The following is a 17,022-nucleotide window of genomic DNA, read 5'->3' as shown; positions in this document are numbered from 1 at the left end:
GTCTGCTAACCCATTGTTTTCATGGTGTGTTCCCCGGGTCCTGGTACAATCTGAGAGGCTGCGGTCCGGAATTGAAGCTGGAAACTTCTGATCAGTAAACTGCTACCAGGAATATTGGCTGGTCTTCAGTTTGGTGCCATTTCCAGCATTAAGTGGCCAGGTTTCAAACAGCCACAGCATAGTCATGAAGTAACCGGTGCATTTAGCGTATACACCAAGTGCCCACGTAATCTAAAGAGAGGGGCATTTTCAGCCTCCACGGGTAACGCTCTGTGTGACCCTGGGGAAGCCGCTATCTTCCCTGTGTCTCCTCCCGGTCACAAAGCATGATCAATTTTAAAAACCCTGCGGGTGCGACTTGGCCCAGCGCGCGAGCACGCGTGTATCTCCTGCTCCGTACGCAAATCTCATAAAGGGGCGAGGCGTGGGCAGGCAGAGTCTGTACTGTGAAGTCTTCATGTAAGTATTTACACGCACCAGGGTCCCCTACCACATAACTCTACTTCTGCTAGCGACGGCGTGTATGTAATAAAATAAAACCAGCAGGATTTTAAGGGTCGGGGCTAATAGGATAAAAGGGAGACAAGCCAGCTAGGGGGTTTAGGAAGTCTCTCCTTTACTTGGGTGAGCAGGGGAGGAAGACCAATACTTCACGCATATCCAGCACAGCTCTCTGCTTCAACGGCAGGGGGAATGAAGAAAGGTGGATCTATATTCAGGCAACAATCAACAAGGACTGAATAACATAGTCTGGGTAAACAAATAAGCATGGGTGTAGCTTGCTTATTGCGGCGGTTACTACCCCTAACTAATTAAGCTAGATATTTCACTTAGATGCAATTCCAACACTGCTCTCTGCATTAATGGTGGGGGTGGAAGGGAAATAGAACCAAAAGGTTACTAACAGCCAAGAGAAACAGATAAGTATGAGAACAAAAAAAGTGCGAAGCTTGCTGGGCAGACTGGATGGGCCGTTTGGTCTTCTTCCGCCGTCATTTCTATGTTTCTATGAGCTGGGAACTAGACAAACATGTAATTGTGTCAGCGCGTCTATCTACTAAAATCCTCCTCCACTTATGCGATCGAGGTGGCATTTGTGCGAGTCAATATAAAATTGTGTCCACACATACGCGTGTATAGCCAATTTTTTTTCTTAACAGGCGCGTGTATACGCGTACGTATGTTATAAAATCGATGCATCCATGTGAGTGAGCTGGGAAACGCGAGCACATGGATCTTAAAATTTACCTCAAAGAGAATAACTGACAATGTTATCTTATGTATTTTATTTGTATGTTGCTTATGTTACCACCCCTAAGCGACTAACAAAAAAACATACAGAATTAAAAACAAACAATTAAAATCAAATATGTACAGTCCTCAAAAAAGGACTGAAAATGGTTAAAGTAACATAGTTTTAATGCTAACGTAAAATGTTGGTAGATTCAAACAAAATTGAACAGCAAAAATAAAATACAATTTTGGAAGAACTCTTTTTATATAAAAGCATGACCAAAAAGGAAAGTTTTTAAATTGCTTTCTGAAGACTGGAACTTTGGATCAAACGTAAACCATCTGCAGCAACAGAAAAGGCACACTTGCGAAATTCCATTAGTTGTACTTGACGGAGATGGAGCTTCCAAATAAAATGTTTGCGAGGATCTTAGGGTTTTTGTAGGACAGTAAGGTTTTAACATTGTAGAGCTCCAAGGAATGGAAAGACTTATGAAAATCATGAACCAGACTAGGATTTTATAGATCCTTGACTGTATAGGGAGCCAATGAAGGTCTGCCAGTACAGGAGATATGTGATCGCGAAAGGAGAGTCCGGATATTAGACGAGCTGCTGCGTTCTGTAAGTGTTGGATTGGCTTAATGACAAACAAGGGAAGACCTAGATATAATCTATGGCAATAGTCTAGGACAGGCATGATCATTAATTGAACCACAATGCGAAAATCACATGGAAGAAGCAAAGGTTTGAGGGGCGCCACAGCCAAAGCTTATAAAAAAAAACCAAAAACAGATTTTACAACAGCCTTAATCTGAGGGACAAAAGATAGAGTTGAATCAATAATGACACCGAGGCTTCGAGCCTGAGAACTTACTTTCATTGTATTTCCATAAATTGAAATAGACGTTGGTCTTGGAAGAGCATCTTGGTGCTGGAGAATTACAAATTCAGTTTTAGATAAGTTAGATGTCCCATCCAGCGGGTTATGGCTTGTCTCTGCCAGGACTCAGACCACTGCTCCTAATTGGCTCAGGTAGGATGTTCCAATCAATTCTGTAAGACTTAGCAAGCAACTGGATATTGTAGCATGGCAGTCCCAGTCTACACTGTGTAATCCTTCCTGTATTGCCCATCTCCGGTAGCCAGTTACCACGAAGCAGAAAGTAGCCTCTCTAAAGTATGGTGCCAAGTGATTTGCAGCAGTAAGTATTGTCAGAAAACAGAACGTAACAGCATTCTCTCAGGATAGTCTAGGAGAGCACAGAAGCAATAGTCAGGCTACAAGGACTAGCATGGTCCTGCCATATATGCTCTAAATTGGTGGAGAGCTGGGGTGAGAGGCAGAGTTTATTAAACTGCTTTAGCCTTATGACAATTCAATACCTTTGACCTTGTTTATTGGGTTACGGGTTCTAATTAAAGGCAACCCACGTATTGCCATAAAAGATGCAAGAATTTCCATTGTTTGGATTGACCCCCTGCTGATACTTTGCTCCATAACTATGAGACTGCCTCTCATATAGAAACATAGAAACATAGAAATGACGGCAGAAGAAGACCAAATGGCCCATCCAGTCTGCCCAGCAAGCTTCACACATTTTTTCTCCCTTCCACCCCCACCTTTAATGTAGAGAGCAGTGATGGAGCTGCATCCAAGTGAAATATCTAGCTTGATTAGTTAGGGGTAGTAGCCGCCGCAATAAGCAAGCTACACCCATGCTTATTTGTTTTACCCAGACTATGTTATACAGCCCTTATTGGTTGTTTTTCTTCTCCCCTGCCGTTGAAGCAGGGAGCTATGCTGGATATGCGTGAAGTATCAGTCTTCTCCCATGCTGTTGAAGCAGAGAGCCATGCTGGATGTGCATCGAAAGTGAAGATGCACTTGGATACAAGACTGAGGATTCATGAAGGTACACATAACTGTCTACAGACCCAGTTAAATCTGGAAAAGTTCATGAAGAATGAATGCCTGACCAGACTTCCTAGAACAAGAGGCTCAAAGGAATAAATTCAAGAGTAACAGAAAATATTTCTTCCTGGAAAGGCTAGTGGACGCATGTCATGAATTTATATAAGGTTATACGCAGTCCCTTATTGAGTGTATAATTTGCAGTGCTACTTATTATGTTCTTCTGTTGTTTTCCATCAAGTACTGTTCCTTTTCTCCTCTTCCTGTTTTTCCCTCTCTTCTCTCTCTCCCCCCACCCTGGTTTTTTGTAGTTTCCTCCTTCAGTTATATTGTAAACCGGCATGATGTACCCACGAATGTCGATATATAAAAGCTAATGATAATAAAAGCTAATGAATCCCCAACGACGGTGGTGAAGAGGAAAAACTCTGTAACCGAATTCCAAAAGGTATGGGGTAAGTATGGACGATCTCTCGTGACCAAGAAGTGGAAGGAAAGCCAGAGATCTACTATGGACTACAAGATTGCAAAAGGAAGGAAACTGGGCAGTTACGGTCCTTATCTGCCACCCCATTCTATGAGGCCACACCTGCAGACCTACCTGGGCTCTTCCTAAAGCTTGTTTGTAGAGGTGACACGCCTACCAGCCTTTTCATTCCTGCTTGCTGACCTCTTTCAAAGGATGATTAGGGTCACGACTAGCATCTGTTTCCAGATGCAAAAACTCCAACTCTAAGACCAGTTAAGTCTACATATCCCAAAACACATTAGGGCTTTCTACTGCACAAGAAAGACAAGATATTCATAGAGGGTACTAAAGAGTAGTTACATTCCACATCATCTTGAAGCTGGTTGACTATCAAGTACATTTTAAAACGGGCTTCGCGCATAAATTTCGGGGTTCACGAGCATGGCCAGGCCTTGCGCACGCCACGCGCATAAACCCTGGTATGCGCCAAAGTGCTGGGCCTCTCCAAAGGGGCAGGGACAGCGCCATTCGACGATGTCCTGGGGAAGCTCCCGCCGGCAGCCGGCCAGCGCGCAGAGATTACTTCTGTTCCAGGGGAGCAGTGAGTACTAAAGTGAAAAATTTGGGGATAGTTAGGTTAGGTTGAAGGGGTGGGGAGCGGAGGGGAAGAGGGAGGAAGGTTAGTAGGGGGGGGGGTAGGGAAGATCCCTCCTAATCCACACCTTAATTGGAGCAAACTGGGAGGGAACTGGGGGAGGTCCAATTGCGCTGCTGCACGTATTTGGATGTTATAAAATCAGCGCATGCATGTGCGCATGCTGGGAACCGCGCACACACGGGCACACGCGCGCTGCTTTTAAAATCGACCACTATATTCATACAAAATGTACGTGCATCATGCAAGCACAAAGGAAATATGGGCACCCCTAGCATTGTAGAGTTGTAACACACTTGCATGTAGAGCTCAGTATAGTTGTTCTCAAACCAGTCCTAAATATGCATGAGATGTTAGGGATGTGCATTTGTTTAAAACAAAAGTGCAAAATGCAATGAATGAGGCCAATTCGTTTCATTCGGGGGACCCCAAACCAAATCGGGGGCCCCTTATTCATTCCATTTGGTTTTAACTAAGGCATCGGGCCTCATGTAGGGGATAGGCCAAGACCTAAAGCAGGGACCACGGCTTACGCCCGAGTGTAATACTGGCACCTTGGCCTAGGTGCAAAGCCGGGGCCTAGCGTAGGGCATAGGCAAGAGCCCAAAGCACTAGGCTGCAGCCTAGGCTGAGCGCGATGCCAGGGGCCTCAGCTGAGACCCATGAAAATTTAAAAAAATACTTACCTGATCTGTTGGGTAACTGACAGAGGCCCAGGCCTGACACTGCGACCCAACATGAAGCCCAGGTCCGGATGCCAGGGCCTCAACCCGGACCCAGGCCCGATGCCGCAGCATCATTTGGCTTTCAAGCGCCGAAGGAAGAAGACGGAGAAGAGCTCCCAGGCCTGGGCCTAACCCTGGGCTGAGGCCCAGGTGTCGTAACCCAGCCTCCAGGCCAAGGCCCTGGCATTGGGTCTAGGCCCTGGCTGAGGCCCCAGCACTGGGCTTGGATCTGGGCCAACACCCCAGCGTCATGACCTGGCCTCCAGGTCAGGACGTGGCATTGGGCCTGGGTCTGGGCTCCGGCCTAGGCCAGGCCCAAGCGACAGGACTTGGCCTCCGGGCTGAATTCTGGCATCAGGCCTGGGTCTGTGTCACGATCGCGGCATTGAAACCTGGCCTCTGGGCTGGGCTGTGGCGTAGGGGCCTGGGTCCAGGCTCTGGCCTAAACTGAGACCCAGCAGAACCCAATAGGGAAGTCCCTAAACTGAGACCCAGCAGAACCCAATAGGAAAGTCCATGCCATATTGCAGTGCTCATTCCCAGAAGTAAGCACTGGAGACACCCTGTGTAACGGGGAGCAGATCGGCTTTTGTCGTCAGGGACTGAAACAATAGAAACTGCAGAGGAAGCTAAGGTGCACTCGGACTCTTTACAATAGCAGCCACGTTTAATAAAATTGCTGTTGTAATGAGAGCTGGGTCGGCTTGAGATGCCCCGCGGGAGAGAAAGCCATATTGTGCTCATGCAAGCGCGCCTCTAGGGAAGGATAGCCATCCTTGTTTGCTATGATAAAAGGCAAATGCAACAAGATGAATAGGAAACAGTAACTGGAGGATTTATTTTCATGTAAATGGAAGACTATCCCTGGCTATAAGCAAACGTTCTGCTCTTACATTACTCCCACTGCTCCACAATTATTACTTGAGCTAATGCATTCGATCCATTTTCCTTTCCTTTTCTTAAAACCCCCAACCTCAGTTTATTCACCCCTTTATCTTTCACAATCAATGGGACTTTTGCAGTAGACACATTACCAGACAAACTGAAGATTGCAAATGTTTGCCCAGTATTAGAAAAACCATCTTTAGAACCAGGCTCGCCAGTGAATTACAGGCCAATTTCAAATCGGCCTACTTTGACAAAAATCATTGAAAAAGTTGCGAGTGCTCAGCTTTCAACCTGCCTTGGTTTGCATCCCAAGCAATCAGGCTATTGAAAGGGATTTAGCACAGAAACTGCCCCGACAGCTTTAATATCTGAAGTTTCTTTACATCTTTATCAACACTGTGCAGTGCTAATAGGTTGTTGTTATTTTTTTTTTATTTCGATACGAGTGCAGCATTCGACACTGTCAACCATCAGTTTCTTCTAAATCATCTACATGAAATTGGGATTCGTGGCACCACCCCTCAGATGGTTCAGATCTTTTCTGGAAAATATATCCTAATGCTGGGCAGTGGAATTCTTCCGCTTCTCCTTCTTGTCAGCTGTCTCGTGGCGTTCCCCCACTCTTTTCAACGTGTACATCTCTCCGCTAGCAACTTTAATTCAGAGTCCCGGCCTCAGCAGTTCCATATACACTGACGGCAGCGAGTCCAAATCCTAACAAAATTAATCCTCTGGGAAAATGTAACGAGTGTCTTATCAAGATAGCAGCTTGGCTCAAAGTTAAAAACCACCCAAAATATGAGGCCATGTGTGAAGTGAGGAATAATAAATTTCGCTAACCTCCCATCACCTCAAATGTGTCCCATCACCAATTCCGCTCCGAAATGTAGTTACCACTTTAAAGGATCGACTCCTTTTCTTCACACATCACCAGCCTGATTCAGTGTGCTTACTATCAGTGTGCGTACTATCAGCTTACTATCAGCTTACTACCAGTGTGCTTACTATCAGCTTACTATCAGTGTGCGTACTATCAGCTTACTATCAGCTTGGAACCCTGCCTTCTAACCTTTCGAAAAATACTTAAGACTTGGCTTTTCCTTCAAGCCTTCCCTTAATTTCTAAAACGTCAATATACCTCCCAACCAGCCTCCGTTCACCTGACTAGATGCCCTGCCTAGTCTCAGCGTATATTTCCCCCCTAGTTATGCTGTCCTTTTGCTTCTCGGCTACCCTAGCCCCCCAAGTTCTTTCTCCTTGTTATATGTAACTTTTGCTTCTTGTTATATGGTTTATTTAGTTAGACCCTATGTTCCATGTAAACCGATTTGATATGAATCTTTTTTCATGAATGTCGGTATAGAAAAGTGTTAAATAAATAAATAAATATTATTTATGTACGCTTTTTTGGACATTAACGATCTTAAATCATTAACCTACTCACGTGGGCTTGCCTTGTTCCATGCTCTGATGTCCAGTCAAACCAGAAGACTCCAACTTGTTAAAAAATGCCACCACCAAACAGGCCGATGCATAACAGCACGCTCAGCCGAGCGCACCGTTTAACCTCTCGGTTGGACGCGCGTCTTATACCCCAAGGGGTTTAGTGTGTCCAAATTGCACGTCCAATCCCCCCTCCCAAAACTAATAGTGCTCATCACATGCAAATGCATCTTGATGAGGCTATTAGCTATTCGCCACAGATCCTCCCCCTCCCCCCCAAAAAAAAATGTGTGCCCGACCTGCACATTTTTTTACGCTCAGAAATTAACGCCTGTCCAGAGCGGCTTTAATTTCTGAGCAGTTAAGTTGGAGGAACCAAAACGTTAAAAAAAAAAAAAGGGTGCCGGCAGTCAGGTTAGGAACAGGGACGCTCAATTAACGAGCGTCCTTTCAGCCTAACCCGCTGACGGCCACCTCTCCCGGGTGCCCGCTTCCGAGGAGGCGCTGGGGGACAACTGCGCGCCCCTAGCGCCTTTTTTTTAGCACGACCCCTCATTTAAATATTCAAAACGCCGCTCAGGAGAGGTGGCTGGGCGCAAGTCAGGAAAGCGAGCGCTCAGCACCGAGGGCCTATTTTCTACTCATCTTTATCGTATCCGCCTGAAAATAATTTTTAGTAAAAACAAAACAAAAAAAACAAACAAACAGATCGTATCTCCTCACTTCACATACAGTTTAAATATGGTAGTAACCTTCGAAGCTTACCGGTGGGGTATTCCCCAGTATCTATCTACCAATCGTCTCCTACCCTATCAGCTGCAATCTTCACTTCCCTCACCAAAGATGATTAGACTGGAGCATCCTGGCCAGATCTGTTTTCCGTATCTTGCACCCAATCCCTGGAATTCATTACCACTTATGTTTGAAAAAAACATTTTATTTTTTTTTAAAGATTTTCTGAATTCATCTCTTTTTACAGGCTTTTCCTAAATTAGTTTCACCCTTTTACCTATGAAAGTGTAGAGGTTTCTCTTAAGTTATTTTAATTTTAACAGCCCTACGCGCGCCAAAGCCGGAAGATACGAGCAGAAGTCGGGCCGGCGTGCGCCGCGCGGATTTACAAGACGCACGAGTACGCGCGGGTCTCCCGGTACGGGCACCGACATTCTTGTGCTACAAAGGGGCAGGGGGCCTTCCTGCATTCCTCAATGAAATCTGCACGTATTTGCCCGCTCAAGAGCGCGCCGGGATCCCCCTGCCACGCAACTTTACGTCTGCTGTGGATGGCGCGTTAAGTCCTGAAACAGAAAAAAAATTAAGAGAGTCTAGTGGGGTTTTAAGGGTTAGGGCTAACAGGGTAAAAGGTAGGCTCGTTAACTAGGGGGGGGTTAGGAAGTCCTATCCTTTACCTGGGCGAACTGAGGAAACCGGTAATTGCGTCGGCGCCCGCGTCTACTAAAATCCTCCCACTTTATGTGGTAGAGGCGGCATTTGCGCGCGTCCATATAAAATTGTGCACACATGTATGCACGTACGGCCTATTTTATACCATGCGCGCATATACGCCCATGTGTTATAATATGGCCGCGTCCCTTGCTGCCCGCGCGGCTGTTTAAAAGTTACCTTCCCGTTTTTTGCCATTTTGATTATTAAATTTTGTTGTTTCATTTTGTTTTATTTTAACAGATATATATAATGTGCAGATGTTGTGTATTTGAACATTTTTGTTCTGTAAATCGCTTTTTCTATGTAAGATAAGTGATAAATCAAGATGAATAAACCAAGCTGAACTAAACTAAATATTAGGGCGAGGAGAATGGATCTGCTGGTGAAAGGTAATTGGCAGGTCCTTCTTTTGCTTTTGTTTACATGAAGAAATGTCCAGTGCAAAAGACTTTCAGGCCGATGCAATATCGGCACACATTAGATGGAGCGCCCGCTCTCTTAGCGTGCACCAATCCACCTCTCTTGGGCGCCCGATTTAAATGGGCTGCTGCGATAAAAAGGAGACGCTAGGGAAAATTTTGTGCCCCTAGTGCCTCCTCGTCATCGGGCGCTCAGGAGAGATGGCTGTCGGCAGATTAGGAAAATGGATGTGCAATTTTACAAGCGTCAGTTTTCCTAACCTATGCACAGCCATGGGTTAGAAAAATGGACGCTCGTTAATTGAGCGTCGTTTTCCTAACCTGCCGGCTGGCACAATTTTTTTTTTTTTAGGTTCTTCCGACTTAATATCACCACGATATTAAGTTGCAGGAACTACAGAGCAGCAGTATTTTCTGCTTTTCTATAAACGTTTTGGGCTTCTCAAGAATTAATGCCTGCTTCGGGGCAAGTGTCAATTTTTGAGAGTAAAAATGTGCAGGTTGGGTGGACATTTTTTTTTATTTTTGCACTGGGGGGTTAATAGCTAATAACCTCATCAACATGAATTTACATGCGATGAGCACTATTAGCCATGCGCTCGATTGGACACGCATTTTGTACGCGCTAACCCCCGTGTCGAACTGTGCACTGACCACAGCGCACGGTATTGCATCGGCCTAAGTGAGAATCCTTAAAATGTTTTATTTGGAAGTACACGGCAAGACTGTTTGGCAATACCTTCTAGAGGTTTTCTAGAATCTGACAGAGATTGCAGCAGTGTTGATCACTGGGGGCATCCGAGTGGAGGACACAGCAAGTCATATCCGTTAAATAAAACTAAAAGCAGAGTATGGGAATGACTTGACGAAGACACTTGGTACATGCTACGGTCACCCCTCCCTCCCAGCTGATTCCCAGGTAGGAACACTTAAAGTACCCCCCTAACCTTCTATTATATTATGCTGCATTTTTATACTATCTTTTTAATAAATAAACTCAAAACAGTCTGTGCCAAGATGAAAATGCAATTAAAAACATACCACCTTCTTTTTGTATAGGCTTCTTCCATGGACAATAGCATGCACAGAGTTGAAACCGCGAGCTATGAGGCTTATTTTTTCTCCCGACCACACTCCCTCTAAAAACGGCAAGCATGTAAAGAAGCTGTTAAATGGGCAAAATCATGCACAGCAGCTCAATTAAATGTAGCATGGGCCATGTCAATGTTGGCATTGTGCTGTTTAGTTTAGTTGGCTTAATATACTGCCTTTCTTCATCTACGGTAATCAAAGCTAACGTTTCTGCATTAAATGCTTGCAGGAACGTGGATTTTAACGCGCTGTTCACTAAAAGGTAGATATATTCACTGGGCTGGTGAGCAGGAAAGCTTCCCGGGAATTTTTTTTCTGGTTACTCAGCAAATATGCCTGGCTGAAGTTAACCTAGATACAGCTATCCAGCTAACTTTGGGATGGGTATTTTTCCAACCCGACTGAGCGCTCACTGGCTAAGACCTGGGAAGACCTTCAGCACTGCCTCTTTTTATTCGGATAAATTTTGTGTGGCAAACGAGTTATTTGCAGAAAATGCAATTTTGTCTATTGTCCAGGGCCTTCCTATTTATTTTTAGGATGTCCACTTTAAAGAATTACGGCAGTGGTTTCTTTCCCCCACTAGAGGAGGAGTATGGAAACCAAGCGAAGTCCAAAATGCAGAATTAAAGTGGGCACATTAATGCACCACTTCTGGGTCATTTTCTCTTCTTAAATCCCATAATACTAAACATAAGATACCCATTCATTTACATAATAAGTTTTTCCTTTTAGGGGGGATCACTCATTATATAGATGGAAAGAGAATTTTTTTTACTCAGACAACTCTTTCTGCAAAAATAAATAAATGAATATAATTTACAAAGTTGGACGACAGGGGACATGGTGGCAACAGTCAAATGAAGCATCACAGGAGAAAGGAAAGGACAACGAAATTTTGGAGCAAGTGAAAAATTACTTTGCCAAAAAATAAGATTTTTTTTTTTTATAAATCATTGATGTGAATGGTAGCTGAAGGGATTCTAGAGATCTTTATAAGAAATACATTTGCGATTGCAGGTAAAGTTATATTGTAGTAGCACATTCTTGTTTGGAGTTTGATGATTTCTTACTATTGTTTGCCAGAGCTCAGCCTCTTAGGATGATGCAGTTCACATTGATATATGAAGTATTACTAATGGGTTATATGTTGCTTACACCATGTATATGTCGGGGGATGTAGGCTGAGCGCTGCTATGTATTATAATTTATGTACAGTTTCTATGTAAGGTGTACATTTGTGATTAAGTGGTCTGGATTCTTATCAAAACTAAAAAAAAAATATTTAAAAAGAAATCAAGCCCTGTGCAATTTTTTTTTTTCGTTTATCTTAACAGAACAACATGCATGCCTCATCACCAAAGCATGCAAATGTCTCTCCCAAGGAAAAGAATCTGCAATCTGATCCCACTGTAAAACGAGATTATTGCTGTGGGAACATGACTCTCCTTTTATCGCACCAGGTCGCCATGGTAGACAGGTGAGCCCTGCCCCGCTGTTAATACCCCGAGCCCTGACTAAGCTCCAAAACTCCTTGGAAACTTCACAGTCGTTTCCATAGAGACGTCTCCACCAGCCCTCCGGGGGAAAGTATGCCCAAGTCTTTTCAACAAACAGGAACCTGCCAGGGGCAGCGGCTGTTACCCGGAAAAAAAAAAAAAAAGAAAAGAAAAGCAAGCCTGCAGGTACAGCCCAGAGCCACCATCTTTCCCGTCTAAGCAGGGCGAGTCGGTGCACGTTAGCTTTCTGCCAGACCGCGCGGCCCAGAACCCGGCACGTGCTCCCCGGGCACGGCCTGATCAAGGCGTGGCAAACCAGGGCTTTTTTTTTTTTTTTTCTTGTTTTGGCAGCTATGCAGACAGAACTCTTTATGTACCCGGAAGCATCCTCAAAAACAAAAAATAAATAAATAATAGTAATAAAAAAAAAAAACCAACCCCAAACATGTTTTAACCTGCGTGCCGCCGAGATTGCTCACTGGAGGCTGGGAGTTAGGCGACAAGGTCCGCCCGATCTATGGCGAGCCGACAGCAACAGGTAACTCTGCGAACTTTTCTCCTCCCGACTGCCCCGGGGGTGTCTTACCGGAGCTCACACGCATAGCTGTACGGGCTCGGGAAGGGATTGCAGGTCAGTGCCTTAAGGGGCTGCTTCCCCCATTGTTATGTTAAAGCTCGCTAGCTTAATGGCTTTCTCCGATCAGCAACTCATTGCACATAATAATTAGGGTTCTTGGCACTGGAGCAGTATAAAAACCGTCCAGGGGCATTGCAGATATAATAAGTGGGGATACGTATTTGTCGTGTCAGGCCTCTGGGGAAAAAAAAGTAGTTTAAATGTATATTGGCTTAAGCTATCTCCGACCATTACTTTCCAGAGCAGGGAGCAAAACCATTTTGTTTTTATTAGATAAGGCCTACCTGATGATGTGTAGTGCCGTGTGCCTAGGCTTCTACCTTTGTTTTGCTTTTACACCGGTGGGATAGAGTTTTCAGTTCCGGGGTAGAAATTTCAGCTCTCTCCAACAAATTAGTGGCAGATTCACCGAGGCTGAAGGCCGAGCCATAAAGCCGCGATCTTTGCTAACAGTTCATGCGTACTCTGTGCCAGCCATGCATGCCGACGAATTACTTGCCATTCGTTCATCTTTTTTTTAAAGTTGGTGCCTTGATGTGAATGGATTATTTCTTGGCAGATAATGACGTTTTAACTTGCTTCACCGGTAAGGGTGCGGGGTCCCTAGGGGCTTCCGGGGTGACACTTGGCGAGGAAAGGAGCCGGGCTGTCCTAAACCTCAGTTTTATTTGTAGGTGTGTGCGCGCCCTGAGAAAAAATGTTAAATCTAGTACAAAGGGTGTCGTCACCTGCCCGCTGCAGTCGCTTTACCGCTCCGTTCAGGGGCGATCTGCATGTTAAATTGTTAAAACCCTGCTGAAGAACCTGGGAAGGCGTCCAGCGTCCTTTCCAGCAGGGCTTTAACATTGAGTGCAAAGGTCAGGCTCAGCTGGAAGGCCGAAGAATTGCAGAAGTTATTAGCAAGAACTGAGTAAGCGTTTTAATCTGCCAGCTTCAGACTAACAGCAAAATAGACAAGTCAGTTAGTAATTACTACTTTTTTTTTTTTTAAGGAAAAAACAGATTTACAAAGGATTTTTCTCACCCAAAATCAGAGCAACCTGCATAGTGATTATTATTATTTTTTTTATTAGAAAAGCTGTCATGGAAAGAGTGCAGTATCATATTATACAAAGTTCCAAAAGTCAGAGGAGTGGATTAACAGCTCTGAGCAGTTTAAATTCCACATCTGAAAAAAATATATATCTTATGAGAGGCACATAAAAGGTGGATCTTTTAAGTAATGTTGAGTAACTTAAATCCTTGGACAAAAGATGCATTGTTTCAGAATTGTGAAAAGCAAACTGATTTGCAGGCTATTTATAATTTGCTGCTTTAAAACTATCTCTTAAAATCCTAGCTATCACATTCTTAGCTACTTCTCTAGCTTTCCGAAATCTCTTCTAATTATTTTGTACTCCCTTTGAAGTGCCAATCCTGTTAGCCACGATTTTAATACCCAATTTACTATAGAACATAAAGCCTTTAGTAAATCCACTGGTAAAACCAGATGTGTGCCAGACCAGTGACTGACCATAATGCTGTTCACTGCTATGCAGAAGGTCCCTGAATCCACTGGGGTTGGTGATGCTGCGAAGGCAGCACTCACAGTTGTTGGGATGGGGGGTGGTGGGAGGGAAGGAGTTAAGGTCATTAGTAAGGGTGACACCTGGTGGCTGGATTTAGAGACCATGATTCAGAGGTCTGGAAAGGTGCCCAGATGCATGGCTCCCGGCCTCAAATGTTGCTGCCAGGGCCGGAGCAAGTGGGTATGCAAAAGGTGCAGCTGCACAGAGTGACAGCTTTCAGTGGAGGGAGGGGCAGAAAGAGCAGCAGCAACCACAGCAAAACAACAGGTCCTGACAGCCACACAAACTCATCAGTGTTTCTAATCATTTTGGGGGCAATAACAGCTTTTCAGGTGGATAAATGCATGTTTGCTTGTATAAAAATGTATTTTGAATATTGCCCCACCCCCAGTGTGGGTAAGAATATGTGCTTACTTTATCCACACAAGAAAAGGGATGGGAACAGGTCAGGGAGTGAAAGTACACATGGAGATTTCATTTTTGAATCTCTGCACATGCCTACTTTATGCTGACTTCCATCCAGGTGCAGAGTATACAGGTACATTCAGGTCTGCGTTTTGTGCACTGGCCATGTTTTCAAAGGGAAACTCCCTAAAGAGCTTGCAGTCCTGCAGGTGCAAAGTACTGAAGCTGTCCAGCAAATGAAAGGGGCAAGAGAGACCACGACTTTATAAATAGCACTGGCTGACCTCACATGCGAGCTAGGGACTTCTCACTTCTGTTAAGTGTGGGATGAAATCACAGTCCAGATTGGGGTGTGCATTAGAGTAATGCAATCACTTATTATTATAAGAACATAAGAAGTTGCCATACTGGGTCAGACCAAGGGTCCATCGAGCCCAGCATCCTGTTTCCAATAGTGGCCAATCCAGGCTTCCTGGCAGGTACCCAAACATTAAACAGATCCCATAAAGGTAAAGGCTCATCTGGGAGTTGAATCCAGAACCTCTCACATCCTAAGCGAGAATCATACCCCTAGACCAACAAGCTATATCACTTTTTTATTTATTATTAATATTCCTTCTTAGATGGCATAGCGGGTTGTGAGAATGGTGGGTTTTGCCTTGTAGTCTGGATAATACACACACACACTGATTACAGCTTATGTGAAAGTATGGAAAAGGTATATTATATCATAGAACACACAACACAGATTTGTAAAAGCAAATAGTTTACTAAATATTGTAAAATATGAGAAAACTCAAAGGCAAATAGTGTCAAAGTAAATATTGATAAAACAGTATTACAATAATTAAAGGTAAAGATTTATAAAGAAATACCTCCCTCACAGTCTTCCTTATTGTGAGTCAACGTATCTTGGAAAAACTCGAAAGACAAAACAAGCCTGGATAAACATCAAGAAGTGGCTAAAGGCACTCTTTCTCTGAGGAAGCTGAAGAATACTGTTAATTACCATTAACTTTATACTCTCCTTTCTGGCTCTAGTTGGGATTTTGCAAGCCCAGTTGCTCTAATTAGAACTTGCAATTTCAGCCAGATTTGTGCCCTAAGTAGGAGGCATCCTGTTACAGCATGACTCCAAACAGTTCAAACACTGGACCCTATCAGTCAGAAAAACAGATGTTCTTATCTCAGCTTGTTACTATTAAACAGACTAAGGAAATGAAAGAGACATCATGCTGTTGTACCATGCCTAATGAGTTTACACTAAGCTGTGTAATGTATATTGATCCATATTTATTCATTTATTTACTGGTGATTTTGTTCCACTATCCCAGCTGTGCATACAGAGTTCTTTCCAGTCCACTTTAACTAACTCCCCACAGCTTTCTACAGTTAGCTTTTAGTGCTGTTTACAGTACCACATACATTTGCATGCAACAGAGCTCATTTAAATATTCCTCGCAGTAAGCTAGGAAATTCTGTGCAAATGCTCATTAAAATGTGTTAACGCAGTCCAAGCACATATTAACCATGTTTTAATGTGTGTTATGGTGTTAATGCCCTTTAGTAAATACGCACTTAAATGAAATTATAAAAAGCCACACCTTACCTTCTAGGCCTTCTACAATCTCACTTATAAACATTGAATAGACCCGGCCAAAGGACTGATTCATGCAGCACTTCCTTTCTGGAGTGAATTCTGTTAACCATCACCTACTAGTACTACTATTAGTATTATTTATATAGTGCTGCAAGGAATATGCAGTGCTATACAGCTATATATAAACGACAGCGACTTCCAGGGAACTTACAGTCTAGTCAAGATAGACAGACAAGACAATAACCACTTGGGAAGAATCAGGGAAAAGGCCCAAGTCTCAAGGCATGTTAATTAGCTGCAGTTTAATTGAAGACAGGAACCACGCCATTGGGGAAAGCCGCAAGAATTATTGTCTTCCCCTCCTCCCCCCCCCCACCCCAAAAAAAAAGCCATACAAGAAAATCAGGTAATGGGGTGAGACGGAGAGGGGCAAGACTGGAGGGACCTATCATGCAACCAGTTTTTAAACCACTGGCACTTAGTAAGTGAAAACTTCTACAGCACTTACCCAGTATACCCTAAGTAGGACTGAGGGACGTGCATAAAGATTTTTTTTGTTTTGCTTTCATTTCGTGCCGTTTTGCAGCCTTTTTTTTTTTTTTTAGTTTTGTTAGGATTTTAAAAAATGTTTCCCAAGTTTCATTTTAATGTGCACTACCTGCCATTAGTGCACACTATTTCGAGTTAGTGTGTGCTGTACCTATTTGCAATAATGCTCATTAACTCTTAACAGCGCGAACTAAACAAAAGCTGGAAAAAACCCCAAAATCAAATTTTCCCTCTTTTTGCTTTACAAATGAAATGAAAGCACATCCCTAGTGGACAAATAAAACCCAAAAAGTGCAGTGAAGAAAAGATAAGTACTTCATACTGTTATAGTATGGTTGGGTCCCACCAGACCATCCTCAGGATAATTAAAACATCTTTCCATGATTACAACTGTTGGGCCTTACATGGGATTTTTTTCTCATTTGATATACGGTGGATGGGGACCCATATCATTTTTCTCTGCTGTTTAATACTGTGTCCT

General features: G+C 43.7%; 1 protein-coding gene and 1 long non-coding RNA gene across 5 annotated transcripts in view; one reads left to right on the top strand and one right to left on the bottom strand.

Annotated features, from left to right (window-relative positions):
• LOC115073809 overlaps nucleotides 1-13,176 on the bottom strand; it is a 32,368-nt gene extending 19,192 nt beyond the window's left edge. The window contains exon 1 of the long non-coding RNA XR_003852106.1: nucleotides 12,704-13,176. This is a non-coding gene — a long non-coding RNA (uncharacterized LOC115073809). The remainder of the gene's footprint in view (nucleotides 1-12,703) is intronic.
• The window catches only part of LOC115073808, a 65,881-nt gene continuing 60,989 nt past the window's right edge, over nucleotides 12,131-17,022 (top strand). Inside the window, exon 1 of one of the 4 annotated variants that reach the window (XM_029572637.1) lies at nucleotides 12,131-12,320. The gene's annotated coding sequence lies outside the window, so the exon portion shown is untranslated. Of the gene's footprint in view, nucleotides 12,414-17,022 lie in introns of all 4 variants that reach the window. The other 3 variants (XM_029572636.1, XM_029572633.1, XM_029572634.1) reach the window with 3 other exon arrangements.

The sequence above is a fragment of the Rhinatrema bivittatum genome, chromosome 12, assembly GCF_901001135.1.
Source record: "Rhinatrema bivittatum chromosome 12, aRhiBiv1.1, whole genome shotgun sequence".
Taxonomy (NCBI): Eukaryota; Metazoa; Chordata; class Amphibia; order Gymnophiona; family Rhinatrematidae; genus Rhinatrema; species Rhinatrema bivittatum.
The sequence above is the reverse complement of the archived record's forward strand: the minus strand, read 5'-3'. Positions and strand labels throughout refer to the sequence as shown.